The 22,545-nt window shown below is 42.9% G+C and overlaps 1 protein-coding gene across 5 annotated transcripts in view; it reads left to right on the top strand.

The window, feature by feature from the left end:
* immp2l (inner mitochondrial membrane peptidase subunit 2) overlaps positions 1-22,545 on the top strand; it is a 54,445-nt gene that overhangs the window by 18,307 nt on the left and 13,593 nt on the right. The window lies entirely within an intron of this gene.

Consider the following 22,545-nt stretch of genomic DNA (forward strand, 5'->3'; position numbering starts at 1 on the left):
CACGCCCCAAAGCAACGCAGAGTCAACACACCCTGTATAGGAAATCTATAGGAATTTCAGAAAAAAATCGGAGCAAAAAATCCTTAAACTCGCATGTTTTCGAATCGCCGCCTCTCGTAAACCGTTCGAGGTAGAGACATGAGCCTTGTGCAGATTTATCTTCAGACCTTGCTGGCGCACACAGCGAAGGAATGTTTTAGATACCTTTTATCATTTTGTCATAAAAAAGGTTTGTTTAGGAGTACCAAATCTGTCTTCCCAAAATCATTGGAAATTGAAAAATGTCTAAATTATCCTCTTTTCTACACTGTCACATCTCCTACATGGATTTATGTAGACACATGAAAATCTCCAGGATTGTTCACTGATGCCTGCTGATACCCACGGTCAAAATATTTTTTGGATACCTTTTATCGTTTCCTCGTGAAGTAGGTTTGTTTGAGAGTGAAAAATTCACCTTCACTCGGGTTAAAAATAGTCAAAATGATCCACTTTTTCACAGGGTCACACCTCCCAGACAGATTTTTGTAGAAACTTGAGAAGCTCCAGGATTTTTCAGCAAGGCCTGTTGATTCATACGGTGCATGAATCAAATCGATAGCCCTTATAGTTTCCGAGTTATTAGATGTTGTTCGAGAGCATGTTCAGGCATTTTTGTGTTTTTCTCCATTTTTCCCTTTTTGTTCACATAGTGTTGTGCCTTTAATATTATATTTTCAAGAAAAAAGTGTTAACCTTCCCGTTCCCCTGTCCTTTCTGAGAAAAACGGTCCAAGAATGACGTCGATAGCCCTTACGGTTTCCGAGTTATGGGGGGTAGTTCGGGAGCATGCACCTCCATGTTAACAGCCTAGGCCACGGGGAGACAATAGTGAGGTGCTGCATTAGAAATGCTGCAGGTGTTAAGTTACACTGACACTCTTTGCTGATTGGCTGATTCACTCCTCACTGTTCTATTTATAGCTCTGTGTGTCTTGCACTGTATATGTCTTTATGTGACTCTGCCTTTCTTCTCTCCCTGTCTCCTACTCAGACACACACAAGAGCCCTGACACACACACACACACATCCCCGTTTTACTGTCTTTGTGAGGACTTTGCATTGACTTCCATTCATTTTCATTCATTTCTATGGCCTAAACCAATGCTATCTTAGACTCAATTAGCATTAACAAAGCTACCCACCTTTGTCTTCATTCTCTGGACCTTTTGCTGACATATGGCATTGAGTGTAAAGACATAACAATATTTTTTCATAACCCTGTCCTATCTGACCATTTTTTGATAACCTTTGAGTTTAATTTAACCAAGTACTCCACAACTGAAAGAAAATTTCATTATAGTAGATCATTATCAGACAATGATGTAACAACCTTTAAAGAAGTGGAGGGCAATAATTGTGTTTCTTCCCCTTCACAAATTGATTCTCTTGTTCATAATGGTACTTCATCATTGCATGGTGTATTAGACAATGCAGCCTCCTTAAAAAAGAAGGTAATTAGCTTCCTGGTATAATTCAGAGCTGCGTACTTTAAAGCACAGTGTTAGAAAATTGGAGAGAAAATGTCGCTCTACACACCTAGAGGATTCCTACTTAATCTGGAAAAATAGCCTACTGTTATATAAAAAGACACTTTGCCAAGCCAGAACATGTTATTTCTCATCATTAATAGAAGAGAACAAGAATAATCCTAGGTTTCTCTTTAGTACAGTTGCTAAACTTACACAGAGTCATAGCTCTGTTGAGTCATCCATTCCCTTAGCTATCAGCAGTCATGACTTTATGGGGTTCTTCTTAAATAAAATTGATTCTATTAAAAAGAAAATCTTTGACATACTCCCGAAGATGATTACTTCATCCTCAGCAAGTGAGACAACATTGGAAGTAACTGTAGAACTTGATCTGTGTTTGGACTGTTTTGATCCTGTGGAGCTTCCTGAGTTATCAGAAATATTAGCTTAATCTAAACCTTCAACTTGAATGCTAGACCCAATCCCAACTAAATTATTTAAGGAAGTGTTCCCTCTGATTACCAGCCCCATTTTACATATTATTAATCTATCCTTAGTAAATGGATATGTACCACATGCTTTAAATTTAGCTGTTATAAAACATTTACTTAAGAAAGCTTCGCTTGATTGAGATGACTTGAAAAATTACAAACCTATATCCAATCTTCAGTTCTTATCTAGAAGTCTTGAGAAAATAGTTGCTAATCAAATGTATGAGCATTACAAAGCAATTACCTGTTTGAAGAGTTTCAGTCAGGCTTCAGAGCTCATCATAGCACTGAAACAGCTCTGCTGAAAGTCACTAACGATATTCTTATGGCCTCAGATAATGGACTTGTGTCTGTACTTGTCCTCTTAGATCTCAGTGCTGCATTTGATACAGTCGATCACAATATTCTCTTAGAAAGGCTGGAATATACAGGTCCTTCTCAAAATATTAGCATATTGTGATTAAGTTCATTATTTTCCATAATGTAATGATGAAAATTTAACATTCATATATTTTAGATTTATTGCACACTAACTGAAATATTTCAGGTCTTTTATTGTCTTAATACGGATGATTTTGGCATACAGCTCATGAAAACCCAAAATTCCTATCTCACAAAATTAGCACATCATTAAAAGGGTCTCTACACGAGCTATGAACCTAATCATCTGAATCAACGAGTTAACTCTAAACACCTGCAAAAGATTCCTGAGGCCTTTAAAACTCCCAGCCTGGTTCATCACTCAAAACCCCAATCATGGGTAAGACTGCCGACCTGACTGCTGTCCAGAAGGCCACTATTGACACCCTCAAGCAAGAGGGTAAGACACAGAAAGACATTTCTGAATGAATAGGCTGTTCCCAGAGTGCTGTATCAAGGCACCTCAGTGGGAAGTCTGTGGGAAGGAAAAAGTGTGGCAGAAAACGCTGCACAACGAGAAGAGATGACCGGACCCTGAGGAAGATTGTGGAGAAGGGCCGATTCCAGACCTTGGGGGACCTGCGGAAGCAGTGGACTGAGTCTGGAGTAGAAACATCCAGAGCCACCGTGCACAGGCGTGTGCAGGAAATGGGCTACAGGTGCCGCATTCCCCAGGTCAAGCCACTTTTGAACCAGAAACAGCGGCAGAAGCGCCTTACCTGGGCTACAGAGAAGCAGCACTGGACTGTTGCTCAGTGGTCCAAAGTACTTTTTTCAGATGAAAGCAAATTCTGCATGTCATTCCGAAATCAAGGTGCCAGAGTCTGGAGGAAGACTGGGGAGAAGGAAATGCATCAATGCCAGAAGTCCAGTGTCAAGTACCCACAGTCAGTGATGGTCTGGGGTGCCGTGTCAGCTGCTGGTGTTGGTCCACTGTGTTTTATCAAGGGCAGGGTCATTGCAGCTAGCTATCAGGAAATTTTGGAGCACTTCATGCTTCCATCTGCTGAAAAGCTTTATGGAGATGAAGATTTCATTTTTCAGCATGACCTGGCACCTGCTCACAGTGCCAAAACCACTGGTAAATGGTTTACTGACCATGGTATCACTGTGCTCAATTGGCCTGCCAACTCTCCTGACCTGAACCCCATAGAGAATCTGTGGGATATTGTGAAGAGAATGTTGAGAGACTCAAGACCCAACACTCTGGATGAACTAAAGGCCGCTATTGAAGCATCCTGGGCTTCCATAAGACCTCAGCAGTGCCACAGGCTTATTGCCTCCATGCCATGCCGCATTGAAGCAGCCATTTCTGCAAAAGGATTCCCGACCAAGTATTGAGTGCATAATTGTACATGATTATTTGAAGGTTGACGTTTTTTGTATTAAAAACACTTTTCTTTTATTGGTCGGATGAAATATGCTAATTTTGTGAGATAGGAATTTTGGGTTTTCATGAGCTGTATGCCACAATCATCCGTATTAAGACAATAAAAGACCTGAAATATTTCAGTTAGTGTGCAATGAATCTAAAATATATGAATTTTAAATTTTCATCATGACATTATGGAAAATAATGAACTTTATCACAATATGCTAATATTTTGAGAAGGACCTGTACTGTAGGGATCAGGGGAACAGGCTAGGCTGGTTTAAATCTTATTTGTCTGACAGATTCCAGTTTGTTCAAGTAAATGATAAATCATCTTTAAACTCCAATGTTAATTGTGGAGTACCACTGCGTTCAGTACTTAGGCGAATTTCTTTCACTATATATGCTTCCAATGGTAAAATTATCAGGCAGCATAAGATAAATTTTCACTGTTACACTGATGATACTCAGCTTTACTTATCCATAAATCCTGATGAGCCCAACCAGTTAGATAGACTACAAGCATGTCTTGAAGACATAAATACTTGGATGGCTTTAAATTTTCTGCTTCTAAATTTAGACAAGACAGAGGGGGTCGTCTTTGGACCGGAGTCTTTAAAAAAGAAACTGCCTAGTCAATCACTTAACCTGGATAGCATTAAATTGACCTCCAGTGATAAGTAAAAAACCTTGGTGTTACTTTTGACCAGGACATGTCATTTCAATCCCATATTAAACAGGTTTCTAGGATTTCCTTTTTTCACCTCCGGAACATTGCCGAAATTAGAAATATTTTATCCAGGAGTGATGCTGAAAAACTAGTCCATGAATTTGTTACTTCAAGGCTGGACTATTTTAATTCGTTACTATCAAGATGTCCACAAAATGCAGTTAAAAGCCTTCAGCTGATTCAAAATGCTGCAGCAAGAGTTCCGATGAAAATAAAAAGAGAAATCATATTTCTCTTATTTTAGCGTCCCTTCATTGGCTCCCTGTTAAATCCAGAATAGAATTTAAAATTCTCATCCTCACATATAAAGCCCTTAATGATCTAGCTCCATCATACATCAGAGATCGGATTGTTCCATTTATTCCTAACAGAGCACTTCGTTCTCAGACTGCAGGTTTTCTGGTGGTTCCTAGAGTCTCTAGAAGTAGAATGGGAGGCAGATTCTTTAGTTATCAGGCTCCTCTCCTGTAGAACCAGCTACTAGTTTTAGTTCGTGAGGCTGACACCCTGTCTACTTTTAAGGCTAGGCTTAAAACTTTGGTTTTTGATAAAGCTTATAGTTAGAGTGGCTTAAGTTATCCTGAGCTATCTCTGTAGTTATGCTGCTATAGGCTTAGACGGCTGGAGGACATGACCACTTTCTCTCTCTTCGCTACATTCTCACACTACTCTCCAATTTTGCATTATTTGCTGTTATTTCAGTTTTTAACTTTATGTTTGCTTTCTTTTCTCTTCCTAGAAGCTAAACCTGGCCTGACTCAGTGTCTACCTGTGACATCTTCCTGGAGGGGGGCACCATTCAAGTTTCTGTTGCCAACAAATTAATGCTCACCTTCTAGATGATACACTTGGCCCTGTCTTTCAATGTTTAACACTATTTTTCGCCAAGACATAGCTACGAGCTTTTACTGTGACTAACTGTACGTGCTCTCTTTCAGACTCTGACCTTGAAAACTGGCTCAGAGTTTATCTGTTCTTTCTTTCTTGGTGAAACGACTAAAGGAGCTACATCTATTAACATTTACTTTTCCTTCCCATAGAAAGCACTCCTGGATCAGTGCTTCTGTATTCTTTGTGTGTCTCTGCTCTGTTCTCTCAAACCCCCAGTCGGTCATGGCAGATGGCCGCTCACACTGAGCCTGGTTCTGCTGGAGGTTTCTTTCTGTTAAACGGGAGTTTTCCGCTCCACTGTCGCTACATGCATGCTCAGTATGAGGGATTGCTGCAAAGTCAAGGCCAGTGGCTGTCCACTGTCTCTACATGCTCATCCAGGAGGAGTGAATGCTGCAAGTCACTGACTTGATGCAATCTGCTGGTGTTCCTTAGATAGAAATCTTTTCATCCAATTTGAATAAACATCTGAATCTGACTGCACTGTTCAATGATTAGGATTAATTGGAATGTATGTACTTGACATTTGTGATGTGCCTTGAGACGACATGTTGTGAAATGGTGCTATATAAATAAACTGAATTGAATTGAAATAGTGCACAGTTATGGACATTTAAGGAGACATGTTAATGCTTGACCACATGTCCGTAGTGAAAGCAATGAATTTACTCGTACTCGTACTCGTCGTCTTCCACTTATCGGGGACCGGGTCGCGGGGGCAGCAGACTCAGCAGAGACGCCCAGATGTCCCTCTGCCCAGACACCTCCTCCAGCTCCTCCGGGTGGAGCCCAAGGCGTTCCCAGGCCAGCCGAGAGACGTAGTCCCTCCAGCGTGTCCTGGGCCGTCCCTTGGGCCTCCTCCCGGTGGGACGTGCCTGGAACACCTCCCGTGGAAGGCGTCCAGGAGGCATCCGGTATAGATGCCCGAGCCACTTCAACTGGCTCCTCTCGATGTGGAGGAGCAGCGGATCTACTCCGAACCCCTCCCGGATGGCCGAGCTCCTCACCCTATCTCTAAGGGAGTGCCCGGCCACCCTACAGAGGAAGCTCATTTCAGCCGCTTGTATCCGGGATCTCGTTCTTTCGGTCATGACCCAAAGTTCATGGCCATAGGTGAGGGTAGGAACGTAGACCTACCGGTAAATTGAGAGCTTTGCTTTTCGGCTCAGCTCTCTCTTCACCACAACGGACCGGCACAGTGCCCCCATTACTGCGGCAGCCGCACCGATCCGTCTGTCGATCTCCCGCTCCATTTTTCCCCAACTCGTGAACAAGACCCCGAGATACTTAAACTCCTCCACTTGAGGCATGAACTCCCCTCCAACCTGAAGAGGACAAGGCACCCTTTTCCGGTCGAGTACCATGGCCTCGGACTTGGAGGAGCTGATCTTCATCCCAGCCGCTTCACACTCGGCTGCGAACCGCCCCAGCGCATGCTGTAGGTCTTGGCTAGAGGGGGCCAGCAGGACCATGTCATCTGCAAAAAGAAGAGACGAAATCCACTGGTCCCCAAACCAGACCCCCTCCGGCCCTTGGCTGCGTCTAGAAATCCTGTCCATAAAAGTTATGAACAGGACCGGTGACAAAGGGCAGCCCTGCCAGAGTCCAACATGCACCAGGAACAGGTCCGACTTAGTGCCGGCAATGCGGACCAAACTCCTACTCCGCTCGTACAGGGACCGGATGGCCCCTAATAAAGGCCTCCCGATTCCATACTCCTGGAACACCCCCCACAGGGCATCACGAGGGACACAGTCGAATGCCTTCTCCAGGTCCACAAAACACATGTGAACCGGTTGGGCAAACTCCCGTGAACCCTCGAGCACCCTGTAGAGGGTATAGAGCTGGTCCACTGTTCCACGGCCGGGTCGAAAACCACACTGCTCCTCCTGAAGCCGATGTTCGACTATCGGCCGGACTCTGCTCTCCAATACCCTGGCGTAGGCCTTACCAGGGAGGCTGAGGAGTGTGATCCCCCTGTAGTTGGAACACACCCTCTGGTCCAAGGGGGACCACCACCCCAGTCTGCCAGTCCAGAGGCACTGTCCCCGTCCGCCACGCAATGTTGAAGAGACGTGTCAACCATGACAGCCCAACAACATCCAGAGACTTGAGGTACTCAGGGCGGATCTCATCCACCCCCGAAGCCTTGCCACAGCGGAGCTTTTTAACCACCTTGGTGACTTCAGCCTGGGTGATGAAAGAGTCCAGCCCCGAGTTCCCAACCTCTGTTTCCACCACGGAATGCGTGATGGCAGGATTGAGGAGATCCTCGAAGTAGTCCTTCCACCGCCCGATAATGTCCTCAGTTGAGGTCTGCAGCCTCCCACCCCCACTATAAACAGTGTTGGCGAAGCACTGCTTCCCCCTCCTGAGGCGCCGGACAGTTTGCCAGAATCGCTTCGAAGCCAACCAGTAGTCCTTCTCCATGGCCTCACCGAACTCCTCCCAGGCCCAAGTTTTTGCCTCTGCCACAGCCCGGGCCGCAGCACGCTTGGCCTCACGGTACCCGTCAGCCGCCTCAGGAGTCCCACAAGCCAACCACAGCTGATAGGACTCCTTCTTCAGCTTGACTACATCCCTTACTGCCGGTGTCCACCACCGGGTTCTGGGATTGCCGCCGCGACAGGCACCGCAAACCTTACGGCCGCAGCTACGGGCAGCAGCATCGACAATAGATGCGGAGAACATGGTCCACTCGGACTCTATGTCTCCAACATCCCCCGGGATCTGGTCAAAGCTCTCCCGGAGGTGGGAGTTGAATACATCCCTGGCCGAGGGCTCCGCCAGGCGTTCCCAGCAGACCCTCACTATGCGCTTGGGCCTGCCAATTCTGTCCGACTATCTCCTCCTCCAGCGGATCCAACTCACCACCAGGTGGTGATCACTGGACAGCTCAGCCCCTCTCTTCACCTGAGTGTCCAAAACATGCGGCCGAAAGTGTGATAATACGACAACAAAGTCGATCATTGACCTCCTGCCTAGGGTGTCCTGGTGCCAAGTGCAATGATGGACACCCTTATGTTTGAACATGGTGTTCATTACGGACAATCCACACAGAAGTCCAATAACAAAACACCACTCGGATTCAGATCGGGGAGGCCATTCCTCCCGATCACGCCTCTCCAGGTGTCACTGTCATTTCCCACGTGGGCGTTGAAGTCCCCCAGCAGAATAAGGGAGTCCCCGGGAGGGGCACTATCCAGCACCCCCACCAGCAATGAATTTAGCCTCTTTTAATTCATTAACTATTTCACCTCCCTGCTGTTCTTACAGTTTTGGCACAGAAATCTCTGAGAAATATTTCCTCCAAGGTGGTTCATACTGCGCATCCAGTGTAGTCAACATTTTTTTTAAACTTTCTCTGTCAACCGTCTGAAATGGGACGCTTCCTTCGCCAGAAATCTTGCAACAGCTGTCGTACACTTGGCCCATCTTTTGCTGCCTGGCTGTCCCCTAGAAGCACCTGCAGCCCTGGTGGTTGGAGGCAGTTTTGTGGCCTTGGCGGGGTGATGGACTGGAATGTCCGCGAATAAATGTGTGCTTTGCCTATTCTTCTCAGACACACGTAATTTACATAATGTGCAAATAGGCTGCTTTAGTTCTTGAGGTTCACTGCCAGCATTTGGATACAACCAAAAATATGCAATAAAACCGATTTAGCTTTCTTTTTGGGCACCAAATTGCTGTCTCACTCTGCCATGTTTGCGGCACCATGTGTTTTTTTTGATGACCTAATTGCGCCCGCACTATCAGCCAATTGGATCGTCTATCGGCGACAGCCAGTGACCTCAATCTTACGATCAGAAAATAGGGCGATTTCCTTTCAGTTATGGTTGAGTTGCAAACACACCCTCCATTTCTGCTGCCTGTGTGACCCCTTCTCTTTTCCAGTGGTTATAATCAGTCTGACCAGTGAGCTCTACATGGACAAACTTTATCAGTTTATTATTTTACTTAGTACCCCTTCACATAGCCCATTCTAAAACGGCCAAACTCTAAAACTCAGTAGTTTAACCTCCCCAACAACCCTACACCATTCCAAACCCTTTAGGAAGTGCCTTGAGACAACATGTATTGTGAATTGTCGCTATATAAATAAAAACTGAATTGACTTGAATTGAATTGAAAAGCCTGCCCTGCACCACATGAACACTGGTACATGTTATGTGACGGTGTTGTCAATATACCAAGCCTTGTCAGGTAAACTTGTCGCAGGGCTTTTGCTGCCTTTAATTCATGAGGCCCTATATCAGCGTTGCTCCTACATGTGACAGGGTCACTTTGGCAAGTTGTTAAAGTGACCCTGCCAGGCACAGTCAATACCTGTATTGATCTAGGGCATTAAGAGGCACAGTCAATACTTCTACGTTGTTCCTTCATTGGTCCTGTCAGGGCAACTTTGTGACTGTCAGGCCATGAAGTTGACAACACTGATTAGGTTCATTTTATGGTGAAAAATGTTTTTTGTTTTAAACTATTTTGATAAATGTTATTGTCCATTAATGAATTTACCTGGTGACAATAAATTATTTAGAGGACATATTTGATGGAAAATAATTCATACCCTTTCATGTTTTAGAAGATTGATAGAGCACTGATAAAAATATTTTAATGACTCCAACTAAAATCTTTTATCCAGTGCAAATTTAAGACTAAACAAATAAACAAAGAACTGACTCTAGCAACAACTAGCTTTCTTAAACTTTAACCCCCAAATTTACTCTCAAAACCTAACATAAAGCTTTCAGAAGTAGGTTTACCAATCTCACTTCCTATTTGTAAATGGGACACTGATTCATCTACTGGTACTGATTTTAACTTAAAATTTGCACAACTGCTTTTAGAATGACTCAAAATGTCAACTTTCAGCCTATACAAAACAAAATCGTTCATAGAACGCACTACACAGGACAATGTTCTAAATAGGTTTGTCACTTACTAACACATGTCCAAACTGCATGGGAGGTTTGTCTGATGACTATTTACAGTGCCTTGCAAAAGTATTCAGAGTTTTTCATGTTTTTTGGCTTACAACCTGGAATTAAAAAATCAGTTTAAAAGTTTGTAACAATTCATTTATATAACATGCCTACAACCCTAAATCCATACTTTTTACAGCTATATTTTGTGGCAATTACAGTTTCAAGTTGCTTTGGATAAGTTTCTATGACCTTGTAACTTCTTTCCACAGCGATTTTCATGTTGGATTGTTTTGGCTTGTGAGCAGCAATCTTCAAGTCTAACCACAGATTCTCAAAAAGATTGAGGCCTGGACTTTGACTAGGTCATTCCAACACTTAAATGTTTCTGGAATATCTCAAAGTGTCTTTCTATTGAAAGAATATCTGCTTGTAAGAAAAACCCAATTGAAGAAATTTGAATTTTTTTTGGTCTCCAATGATTAAATACATCACTTAGTGGCATAGGGGGTATGAGGTTTGCCGCCTTGGCATCGGAGGCCGGGAGAGATGGGGATGCTGGCTTTAGGTGGACTTAGCATTTGGGTACTGCCCTGGGGTGGCGGTGGATTTAGCATGAAGGTGTTCATAGCATCTTGCTGCTGTGAGTTGGTGGGTGCCCTGGGGCTCCGAGGAGGCTGGGTCCTGAGCTTGGCCTGCATGGCAGGAGGTGGAGGTGTGGCTGGGGTGATACCCTTTGTATGTCTGCTTGGGGCTGCTGAGACCTTCCGGAGCTGAGTCCACCTGTCCTTTGATGCTCTTGCGTCCTGTGTGTTGCAGGCCTTCTACCATTCTTGCCAATCTAAAAACTATGCACCTCCGGGTGACAAACTCTCTCACATACACCCACTCAACACAAACCCCTCGTACTTCAACACATATGCTTAACCCTCCACCTACACCAACATGCAAATAATCCAATGGGTTGAAGGTCATACAAACACAGGTTACTATTACATCAATGTGGCCTGCCTACTTTGATGCTGGATCCAGACTTGATTCAGTAAAGTCAGTTACACAATTAGGATTCCCTTTTTAGATATCCTTTTAGGTAAGCAAAATGTTTCTGCATAGCAAATTTTGGTAACAAGAGAATTCAAAGTGCCTTATATGAATAGAACATCCAGAAAAAACAGAGAAAAGTACATGATAGTGGTATAATAAAGACAGGTAAAAAAAGTTGGTCTATAGACTAAGATATGTTTTAGTTAATAGTTTAAATAGAACAGGAAAAGGGAATGCTTAACAAATGGGCTTTTAACCTTCATTTAAAAGAACTCAAGGTTTCTGGTTCTGGGGATGCAGAGTAGACTTGAACCAGAAGACCTGTGTCAGAGCTACCGCACCCTGTTGGCGGTCAGACGCCTCGGAGCTCCTCCGGTCCTTGGTCACCATGAAATGATCACACACTCTATCTAAAGACTCTTAAAGGAACAACTCTCAACCAGTTTCTAACTTTAATCTAAATTAAGGCAGAGGAATGCTTACAGAGATCAGCGCTGAGGTTGCCGTCTGTTAGAGCATGACAAAGAGCTTCGATAGAAGGTCACATATAGTTTTTATATCTGGCACTGCAATGCAATGGATGTGCCCTCCTTCAGTGATTATCAGTAGACTATGTGTCACCATTGTGGTGTCTATCTGTTAGATTGTGTAGTAGCGGGTGTCCATACTTAATTTAAGTGTGCTGTAGCTTTCTAATCAAACCAGTTATACTGGCTGCTCCACTATCAAACCCAGTGCCCCAGCCTCAGGTCGTTTATGACAATCCTTGGGCCATTTATCCTTGTAATGTGTGTCAACGAGCATTCTTGTCCTATTCTAACAAAAGGGAAACATTAGAACTTATATTTTATTTCACTATAGTATAAATGGGAAAAACAGCTATGAGCATATTGATAAAGGTTATTCCTAACACCTGAGTAGTCTGGAAGGTTGATGCAATGACAATAAAACGTTAATGTATTTTGGTGCTAACCATTCAGTGACTTATAAACTAACAGATGTATTTTATGGTATCTGTATCTCCTTACATTTAGGAAGCCAGTGTGAGGACTTTAAAACTGGGGGAGATGTGCTCTACTTTCTTGGTTGTAGTGAGGGCAGCCATATTCTGGATCAGCTGCAATAATCAGTTCAATAAAAGATAAATATATGGATGAGTTTTTCAAGATCCTGCCTGGACATTAGTCCTTTAATCCTGGAAATGTTCTTCCGGTGATAAAAGGCTAACTTAGTGATTGTCTTTATGTGAATCTGAATGTACAGGTCTGAGTCCATCTCTATGCACAGAATTTGGGCCTGATCAGTGGTTTCGAGCTGTAATATCTGAATCTGTGTGCTAACTTTTGACCGCACCTTGTTTAGTCCAAAAATTATTATTTCAGTGTTGTTTTTATTTAACTGCAGAAAATTATGTCACATGCATACATTGATTTGTTCTAAGCATCCCCACATGTGATTTTTGTGGTCTCCAATGTAAAGTTGCCTACTCATACAACAAAGTCTGTGTCCTTCAAATAAAACTCAAACTAGTCAAGTGCTGTACCAGAGAGACCGACCCAGTTTTCCAGGCGCTCCAGTAATATACTGTAATCAGCGACGTCAAATGCTGTGCTGATGTTCCACAGTCAGCATTTATTTATTGAACACCTAGAGAAGGGCAGTCTGTGTACTGTGGTTAGCACGGAAACGAGATTTGAAAACATCACAGCGACTGGTCATTGATGAAAAGGTATTTAACTGTTGAAACACATCATTTTCAATAACCTTACTCATGAAGGGGAGATTTGAGATGGGCTTGTAATTTTGCAGTTGCAAATTGTCCAAATTGTTCTTTATTAATGGTGGTTTAGTTATTGCTGCTTTTAAGGCCTCGGTGAAAAAAACCTGACCAAAGGAATGTGTTTGATATTTAAATCTAATCAGACACCCTGACAGGCTATACCTTTTTAAAACAAGCTGTGGGTAAAGTATTGAGACAGCAGGATGAGGAGCTTAGTTGAAGTATAACCTCTAAGGTTTTGGAGTTGATTTGGCAGAACTGTGTCTTTTTGTCAAAATGTGTTCTGATTGAGTGGTTCTGGACTTATTGATGTAAAGACTACCCTTCAAATCTTGTGGATTTTCTCAGTAAAGAAGTTAGCAAATTCATTGCTGCCTTGTTAGAGTGGTGTTCAGACACTACAGACATATAAGGGTTTGTTAACCTGTCTACAAGGCCAACAAGGCAGGAGGATTATTAAGGTTTTTGCTGACGATGTCAGAAAAAAAAGAATTCCTTGAATTTTTCAGTTGCAAGTTATATCTGTAAAGTGTCTCTTTAGATGTCATAGTGAACACGCCAACTCAATTCCAATTTTCAACACTGTTTCACAGCAAGACTGGTGAAAGATTGGTTTGATGAACATGAAAGTGAAGTTGAACATCTTCCATGGCCTGCACAGTCACAAGATCTAAATATTATTGAGCCACTTTGGGGTGTTTTTGGAGGAGCGAGTCAGGAAACGTTTTCCTCCACCAGTATCACGTAGTGACCTGGCCACTATCCTGTAAGAAAAATGGCTTAAAATCCCTCTGACCACTGTGCAGGACTTGTATATGTCATTCCCAAGACGAATTGTCGCTGTATTGGCCGCAAAAGGAGGCCCTACACCATACTAATAAATTATTGTGGTCTAAAACCAGGTGTTTCAGTTTCATTGTCCAACCCCTGTATGTGCCTGACTTTTCTGATGTGCCTTGAGACAACATGTGTTGTGAATTGGTGCTATATAAATAAACTGAATTGAAAACTGACTTATGGCTTCTGAGATTTTATAAATTTCGGCCGATGATGTCACCATCACCCCAGCTTGCTCCAAAACAATCAAGACTGGTGTCATTTTTTAGTGCTTTGTTTGTACCGTTAAAATTTTTGTTTGTGCTATTGATGGTTTCTAAGATATTATAAGTTTTAATTTCAGCCGATGACATCACCATCACCTCAGCTTGTAAATGAACCAGAGAGGTCTCAATTTTTAGTGCTTCATTTGTGCAGGTTTGTGTTGTTAGTTTCTGGGATGTAAGTTTTACTTTCAGGAGATAACTTGACTTCACCTAAATTGATTGGGTCTGTGCAATGAATTTCACCTGCTGCAGCTGCTGTGGGCATTGTTTTTGGCTCCACGTCGGTTGTGGTACAGTAGATTTTTGTCACTAATTCGGTCAGTGACAAGGGGAAGTTGTCAGATTTAGCCAAACCTGGAAAATTGGCAGTATATCAAATATTTGTTCTCTCCGCTGTATATTCACTATTATTTCTTTAGATATCATTTTTGTTTTATAGAGTAATTACTGTTTCATGTTTTATGAGTATGATCATTTTATACAATGGATAGGCACATGTTGATATAAAAGTGAATATTCCACAACAGCAGGCCGTGAAGTTGGCACATGATTGGTTCCCAAGTAACCTATGGAAGCATTTGTTTATGTAAGTCTCCTGATCAGGACTAGGAGCGAATGCCTTGATCAGTGCACCAAGAATAGCTAGAAAAAAGCCACTCACAGCTCCCTTTGGAACACCTGCACAAACCCATTCTTTCAACCATGTGGTGACTGCATTAATGTCATGGCTCTCTGACAGCATTTGCACCAATGGGACACTGGAGCAGTTTCCCCCTATCAGAATGCCTTGATACAGAAAAATATGGCCAGATGTACCATTTGGTCTCACTAGTTTTCTTACTGTTGAGCTAGTTGTATCGAAACAAACCTGGTGACATATTTTGTACAATGCCTTGCACACATGTAGCTATATTTGACTCCAATAGTGACAGAAAAACGTGTCCAGTCCAATATCTCTAAAACAACCACTGTGAGGTGTGCTATATTTTAATAACTGCAAAGAAATAATGGGGTCTTTTTGTCACCTAATTCCAAATCTTTTTCACATTTTGTAGGCTCGCCAAATTAGACAGGTGGCTTGGCTCAGGATCTCCAGTATCCATCAGACCCGCTGCCTTTGCTGACCTCCATACATCTGGTTCCATCTTGCCCTTTCACAGCTCTTTTGAAATCTGCTCACTAATTATATTCAAATGCCCAGGTTTCTAAATGGTGTATTCCCTTTTCCCAGATTGCACAAACTTGTTGTATTCAACTTTTTCAGGTATAATTTTAACCCATTCTTCAAAGGGAATTTCCAGCTGAAAACCCTTACAGTCTTATGGTCCAAGAGAAATGTAGCCAGAGTCTAACTCTGTGTCCATACTACTTTTGTGATCAATTTCTTGATCACTTATGTGGAAACACCACCATTGTGCCAGTTTAACTTTACAAAGGTATACAGGGCCTTCGCAGACATCTTGTGTTCCAGATGCTGACTCAGCTCTGTCTAGACAGTGGGAGCTGGAGTGGGTATTTAGGCCATTTTGTAGTATGGCCTCTTTTGAAGTGCAGAGAACTGCAATAAGGAAATCAGTTTATTGAAATCTGTTTATTGATGGCTGTCAAGGCATCTAGTTAAAAAAAACAAAAAACAAATTTGATTAGCATTGATCAAAAGATTAATTCTGGCCTATATAATCTAGAAGCCACAAAAACATTTATATTCCAGCAGTGTCTGCACACCTACATCATACAATCTTCTAATCAAAACTCAAAACTTATGTTTAAGTTGGCCATCTCAATTTAATTTGGATGTGTTTTTTTATTGTATTTGTTTAATTTTGTAAATTTTCTCAGGTATCTTGAAAGAAGCTACAAAAAAATGCATTTTATTAATACTTATGAATTTGCACTTGAAAGTACCTGTTCAATTTTGAAAATGTCCCTTAGCCCTGTGGCATCTACAGATGCTCCAAAGCATCCATGACTGATTTATATATGTCAAAACTGCAAGATGACAATGAGCCAATTAAAGCTGTGAGAACTTCAAAATGGTACATTACATTCACTACGTAAATTGGAACTGGGAAGTCAGAGTTACAGCCTTCCACTTTTCCTGCTTGTTTGTTTTATTGTTATCAACTGAAAATCTTACAACTACAATGACAAACACTTCTACGTGGTATTTCATGCACAAAAACACTGATGAAATATTGCGTCTTATAAACACTATAAGTCGGGTATTGTCTTGTTGCTCCCACTTTCAGACTCATAACTCTGACTTTGGAGGGCGTTCCAGTTGAAATTTCCTAAAAATTCATTCATATATCAATAAAGTTACCGAAAATGCTTTGTTCTTTTAAAAAACTGAATTACATATATATTTCATTTATTAAAGAAAGGTACATTACATACTTGTTAACTAAACTTTAATGAACCAATTAAACAGTCATTCCAAAAAGCTTTTTCCAGCAATAACAGGTTGAACTTGCAAATCAAATATGTCATGATGGCTTCAGACCATAGACATCATCAGTATGCCAAAGTATGTTGAGGCTGCAGCTGGTGTTTTAATTTTAATTTGTGAAAATATATTTTTTTTCACTTGCCTTTCCAGGCTTGACACAAAAAAGGATTTACAAAGTAGGGTTAGGAAAATAAACCACCAAATTGTTTTCCCACATGTTGTAAAATGGGAGTTTTTACTCTGTTTCCTCCCTGTGCACCACTGGGTCCGTTTCTCTGCAGTTCCGAGACCCAACAAGTAAAACCAGCAAAGTATTTACGTTGTGAAATAATGGGAAATGGTTAAGTATAAAATCAAGATTTAATGTCAAAATGATCAGTGTACAAAGTATACAATTGAACAGATACAGAGTGACATTCACCTTCAGTACCGGGCCCCCCTCAGTCCATCTTAGGGATGAACCGAGAGGAGCAAAGAATGGAGCGTGAGTCCTGCTTTTATCTATGCCTGTTCTTAACCCTCCTAAAGGGTGTCATCGTCTTGTATCAGTTTATCCTTGACTATGTGTTGCGTCTTATGTGATATCAACAGTTATGTTGTGTAAGCTGTAGCAGTGAGCGGTGCTGCAGATAAGCAACAAGGGCAGATATATTTAATCAGGGCAGCAAAGAGATTATTAGAAAAGGCCACAGAATCATACATCCATAACACACGTGTAAAAAAAAAAGTTTTTTATTCAGCTGTTGTCACCAAAATATAAATACTGCTTTAGAAAAAATCATATTTACCAAAGGAGATCAATGATCATCACTCAATCAGCTTTATTAATTTAGCCTTATAAGGGAAAAGGTTTCCAGCATCAGCCATGTGTTGCTAAGCTGAGCTGAACTGTTCTGAAGAGCACAAAGAATATCACTTGCTTATATCAGTGTTGTAGAAACCCCATGTGGCCTGGCACCCCCTCAGCGGGGGTTCCAGGGGCAGGAAGGGAAGTGAAACTCCTTTTGTTTAGGCCAGGCACCTCACCTGCCGAAGCGGTAGTTTCCTGGTCTGCTGGTACTGTGTCGTCTCCGTCCTTGTCTGCCTCGATGATGTCTCCCAGGCCTGCTGCTGCTCTGCCCATGTTGTCACTGCTCTCTCCAGCCCAAGTTACTGTGGTATCGCCTGACAAACTGGAGGAATGGTTGAGGATGATCAGGAGCTTCTGGAGGACAAGTATCCTCCATTCTTCTCCTCAGCTGATTGAGAAATCAACAGTACAACAGTAGGGGCTTTTTACTGCTACCCAACACCATCTGCTTCCTGTCTTCAGAGCAGTGTTGTACAGGTCCTTCTCAAAATATTAGCATATTGTGATAAAGTTCATTATTTTCCATAATGTCATGATGAAAATTTAACATTCATATATTTTAGATTCATTGCACACTAACTGAAATATTTCAAGTCTTTTATTGTCTTAATACGGATGATTTTGGCATACAGCTCATGAAAATCCAAAATTCCTATCTCACAAAATTAGCATATTTCATCCGACCAATAAAAGAAAAGTGTTTTTAATACAAAAAACGTCAACCTTCAAATAATCATGTACATTTATGCACTCAATACTTGGTCGGGAATCCTTTTGCAGAAATGACTGCTTCAATGCAGCGTGGCATGGAGGCAATCAGCCCGTGGCACTGCTGAGGTCTTATGGAGGCCCAGGATGCTTCGATACCGGCCTTTAGCTCATCCAGAGTGTTGGGTCTTGAGTCTCTCAACATTCTCTTCACAATATCCCACAGATTCTCTATGGGGTTCAGGTCAGGAGAGTTGGCAGGCCAATTGAGCACAGTGATACCATGGTCAGTAAACCATTTACCAGTGGTTTTGGCACTGTGAGCTGGTGCCAGGTCGTGCTGAAAAAGGAAATCTTCATCTCCATAAATCTTTTCAGCAGATGGAAGCATGAAGTGCTCCAAAATCTCCTGATAGCTAGCTGCATTGACCCTGCCCTTGATAAAACACAGTGGACCAACACCAGCAGCTGACACGGCACCCCAGACCATCACTGACTGTGGGTACTTGACACTGGTCTTCTGGCATTTTGGCATTTCCTTCTCCCCAGTCTTCCTCCAGACTCTGGCACCTTGATTTCCGAATGACATGCAGAATTTACTTTCATCCGAAAGAAGTACTTTGGACCACTGAGCAACAGTCCAGTGCTGCTTCTCTGTAGCCCGGGTCAGGCGCTTCTGCTGCTGTTTCTGGTTCAAAGGTGGCTTGACCTGGGGAATGCGGCACCTATAGCCCATTTCCTGCACACACCTGTGCACGGTGGCTCTGGATGTTTCTACTCCAGACTCAGTCCACTGCTTCCGCAGGTCCCCCAAGGTCTGGAATCGGCCCTTCTCCACAATCTTCCTCAGGGTCCGGTCACCTCTTCTCGTTGTGCAGCGTTTTCTGCCACACTTTTTCCTTCCCACAGACTTCCCACTGAGGTGCCTTGATACAGCACTCTGGGAACAGCCTATTCATTCAGAAATTTCTTTCTGTGTCTTACCCTCTTGCTTGAGGGTGTCAATAGTGGCCTTCTGGACAGCAGTCAGGTCGGCAGTCTTACCCATGATTGGGGTTTTGAGTGATGAACCAGGCTGGGAGTTTTAAAGGCCTCAGGAATCTTTTGCAGGTGTTTAGAGTTAACTCGTTGATTCAGATGATTAGGTTCATAGCTCATTTAGAGACCCTTTTACTGATATGCTAATTTTGTGAGATAGGAATTGAGGGTTTTCATGAGCTGTATGCCAAAATCATCCGTATTAATACAATAAAAGACCTGAAATATTTCAGTTAGTGTGCAATGAATCTAAAATATATGAATGTTAAATTTTCATCATGACATTATGGAAAATAATGAACTTTATCACAATATGCTAATATTTTGAGAAGGACCTGTACAGCCCTCGACCAGGTCTCCAGAATTGTGCTGCACACAGCCCACGCCAGGTCTCTAGAGTGGTGCTGCACAGCCCACTCCAAGTTTCCAGAGCAGTGCCAGAGCCAGCCTCGTCCTCATCCACACTCCGCACAGAGCGTTGTAAGATGGATGCCTCATCTCAAGTCCTCAGGGGTCTGGCCGTCGCCTCGTCTCAAGTAATCGGGGGTCCGGCCGACACCTTGTCTCAAATCAGCGGGGGTCTGGCTGACTCCTCAGCTCCTGTCCACTCCAATTAGGATCTTGGCGACGCCTCAGCTCCTGTCTACACAACTAGGGGCCTTGGCGATGCCTCACCTCCTGCTCCTGCCACTAAGGGTCCTCTTGACACCTCAGCTTCTGCTCATGCTACTGAGGGTCCTCCCGACGCCTCAGCTTCAGGTCTTCCCACTGAGGGGCCTCCCGACGCCTCAGCTTCTCCCTCTGAGGTTCCCTCTGACGCCTCTGAGAGGATCGAGGATGACCAACCTCCATCTCCAGGTTCTGAAATCTTCCAGGGGTTTGGTTCCTGAGCTCTGTGATGAGGGTTTTGAGGAGGAGCTGTCACCGGTCTTGGCTCCTAAACTTAGCAACGGGGGGTTTGAGGAGAAACCGGTCCGCGTTCTCATTCCTGAACTCAGCGGCAAGGAGTTTGAGGATGAACCGCCTCATATTCCAGAGCCAGAGGAAAAACCTCCAAAGCTCTGGCAAGAGTCCAAGACCCCAAAGCTCTGGCCAGAGTCCAAGACCCTAGAGTCCAAGACCCCAGAGCTCTGGCCAGAGTCCAAGCCACCCAAGCTTTGCTCTGGTCCTAAGCCTCATGGTCAGAGTCCTGGTGGGGTTGGTCATAGGTACTTCTGGCTTCCTGGTTGGGCTCCTAGACTAATAAAAGAGACCTCCAGGTCCTCATCTTCGCCACCGTTGCCGGCCGCCATGGTCTCTATGCCTCTGAAGGCCACTAGGTCCTCATCTCTGTGCCAGCTGGGGACGACCTCCGGGGCGCCCGCCTGAACTCTTTGCCCCCATGGGGCGTCCTATGGGTCACCCGCCATAAAATGGTTTTGCTTTGTTTTGGTTCTGGAAGTCCTTTTAAGGACCCCTCCGCCGCCCTGTTCAGGTTGTTATGTTTTGGTTCTGGCCCTCAATCCACGTCCCCCTTTTCCTGCCCAGTTCTTCAGTTCTTTTTTTCTTTTTGGACTCTTTTTGGGTGTCTGGTATACACTCTTGAGGGAGGGGTTCTGTTATGATTTGGGTGTGTTTGGTTTGTGGTTTTAATCTTCGTTTTTGTTCTCACAGGTGAGCTTTTGATCCTGCTACTGCTTTTTGTTTTTCCAGGTGTTGCTTTAGTTTGGTTTCTTGCGATTGCTATATTCTTTTCATAGTGCTTTCTGATTTATGTTCTGTTATAGATATGTTTCTTGGGTTTGATTATGTCCTATTCAGTTCCAGCCATGTTTTGTTTTCATTCTGACTCTTTCAAAACAATTAGCTTAATTCAGTCATCTTGCACCATCCAATCACTCTCCTTGTTGCGCCTAAGCCATGCCCTCTATATACACTGCTGTTCTATTGATTCCTCACATAAACATAACAGATTTAATTGTTTAATATTAAATCTGGTTACTCACCACGTAATGTTGCCAATGTTGCTTCCTGCCTGTCTGCATTCTGGGGTCCACTACTACACAACGCAGTGACACATTGGTCATTCGAATCCATCCATTTGAACAATACAGCTGTTACTGAAGGCTGGTGGTTGTATTCCAGTGGCTCAAGTGACAAAACAAAGTATTACAAGGACAAACACTACACTTGCCTTTCAGGGCTTTCGTAGATATTTTCTGGAGAGCTATTTTCTGTCTAAATCTTCTGTCAAGTCAAGTTTATTTATATAGCGCTTTTCAGCAACAAGGCACTCAAGGCACTGTACATAAGGAAAAACATTACAATGATGCAGAAAATCAAACAACAGAGGTAATTAAAAAATAAAGAGAATAGAATGATGGATAAGAAAATCAAAGGAAAATTGGAGTGAAAACCTAACTAATAATGTTTAGATAACACATTCAAAGGCCACTCTAAACAATTAAGTTTTCAATCTTGATTTAAAGCAATTTATGGTTTCAGCGCTTTTACAGTTTTCTAGGAGTTTATTCCAGATTAGTGGAGCATAAGAACTAAAAGCTGCTTCTCCATGTTTGGTTCTGGGTATGCAGAGTCGATTTGAGCCAGAAAACCTGACAGGTCTGGGTGGTTGATACACTGACAACAAGTCTGTAATGTATTTTGGTGCTAAGCCATTCAGTGATTTATAGACTAAAAGAAGTATTTTAAAGTCTATTCTCTGAGCTACAGGGAGCCAGTGTAGGGACTTTAGAACCGGGCAGATGTGCGCCGCTTTCTTAGTTCTAGTGAAAACGTGGGCAGCAGCGTTCTGGATCAACTGCAGCTGTCTGATCAACTTTTTAGGCAGACCTGTGAAGACACTGTTGCAGTAATCAATTCTACTAAAGATGAACGCATGAATTAGTTTTTTATGGTCCTGCTGAAACATTAGTCCTTTAATCCTGGAGATGTTCTTTAGGTGATAGAAGGCCGACCTTGTTACTGTCTTTATGTGCCTTTGAAGGTTCAGGTCTGAGTCCATCACTACACCCAGGTTTGCAGCCTGACTAATGGTTTCTAGCTGTATTAACTGATGCTGTGTGCTAACTTTTAAATGCTCTTCCTTTGGTCCAAAGATTATTATTTCAGTTTTGTTTTGATTCAGCTGAAGAAAAGTTTGGCCCATCCATGCATGGATTTCGTTTAAGCATTTACCCAGCGCTTGAATGGATCATAGTCACCTGGTGACATTGTAACGTATAGCTGTGTGTCGTC

Source organism: Girardinichthys multiradiatus, chromosome 2 (assembly GCF_021462225.1).
Source record: "Girardinichthys multiradiatus isolate DD_20200921_A chromosome 2, DD_fGirMul_XY1, whole genome shotgun sequence".
NCBI classification, from domain to species: Eukaryota; Metazoa; Chordata; class Actinopteri; order Cyprinodontiformes; family Goodeidae; genus Girardinichthys; species Girardinichthys multiradiatus.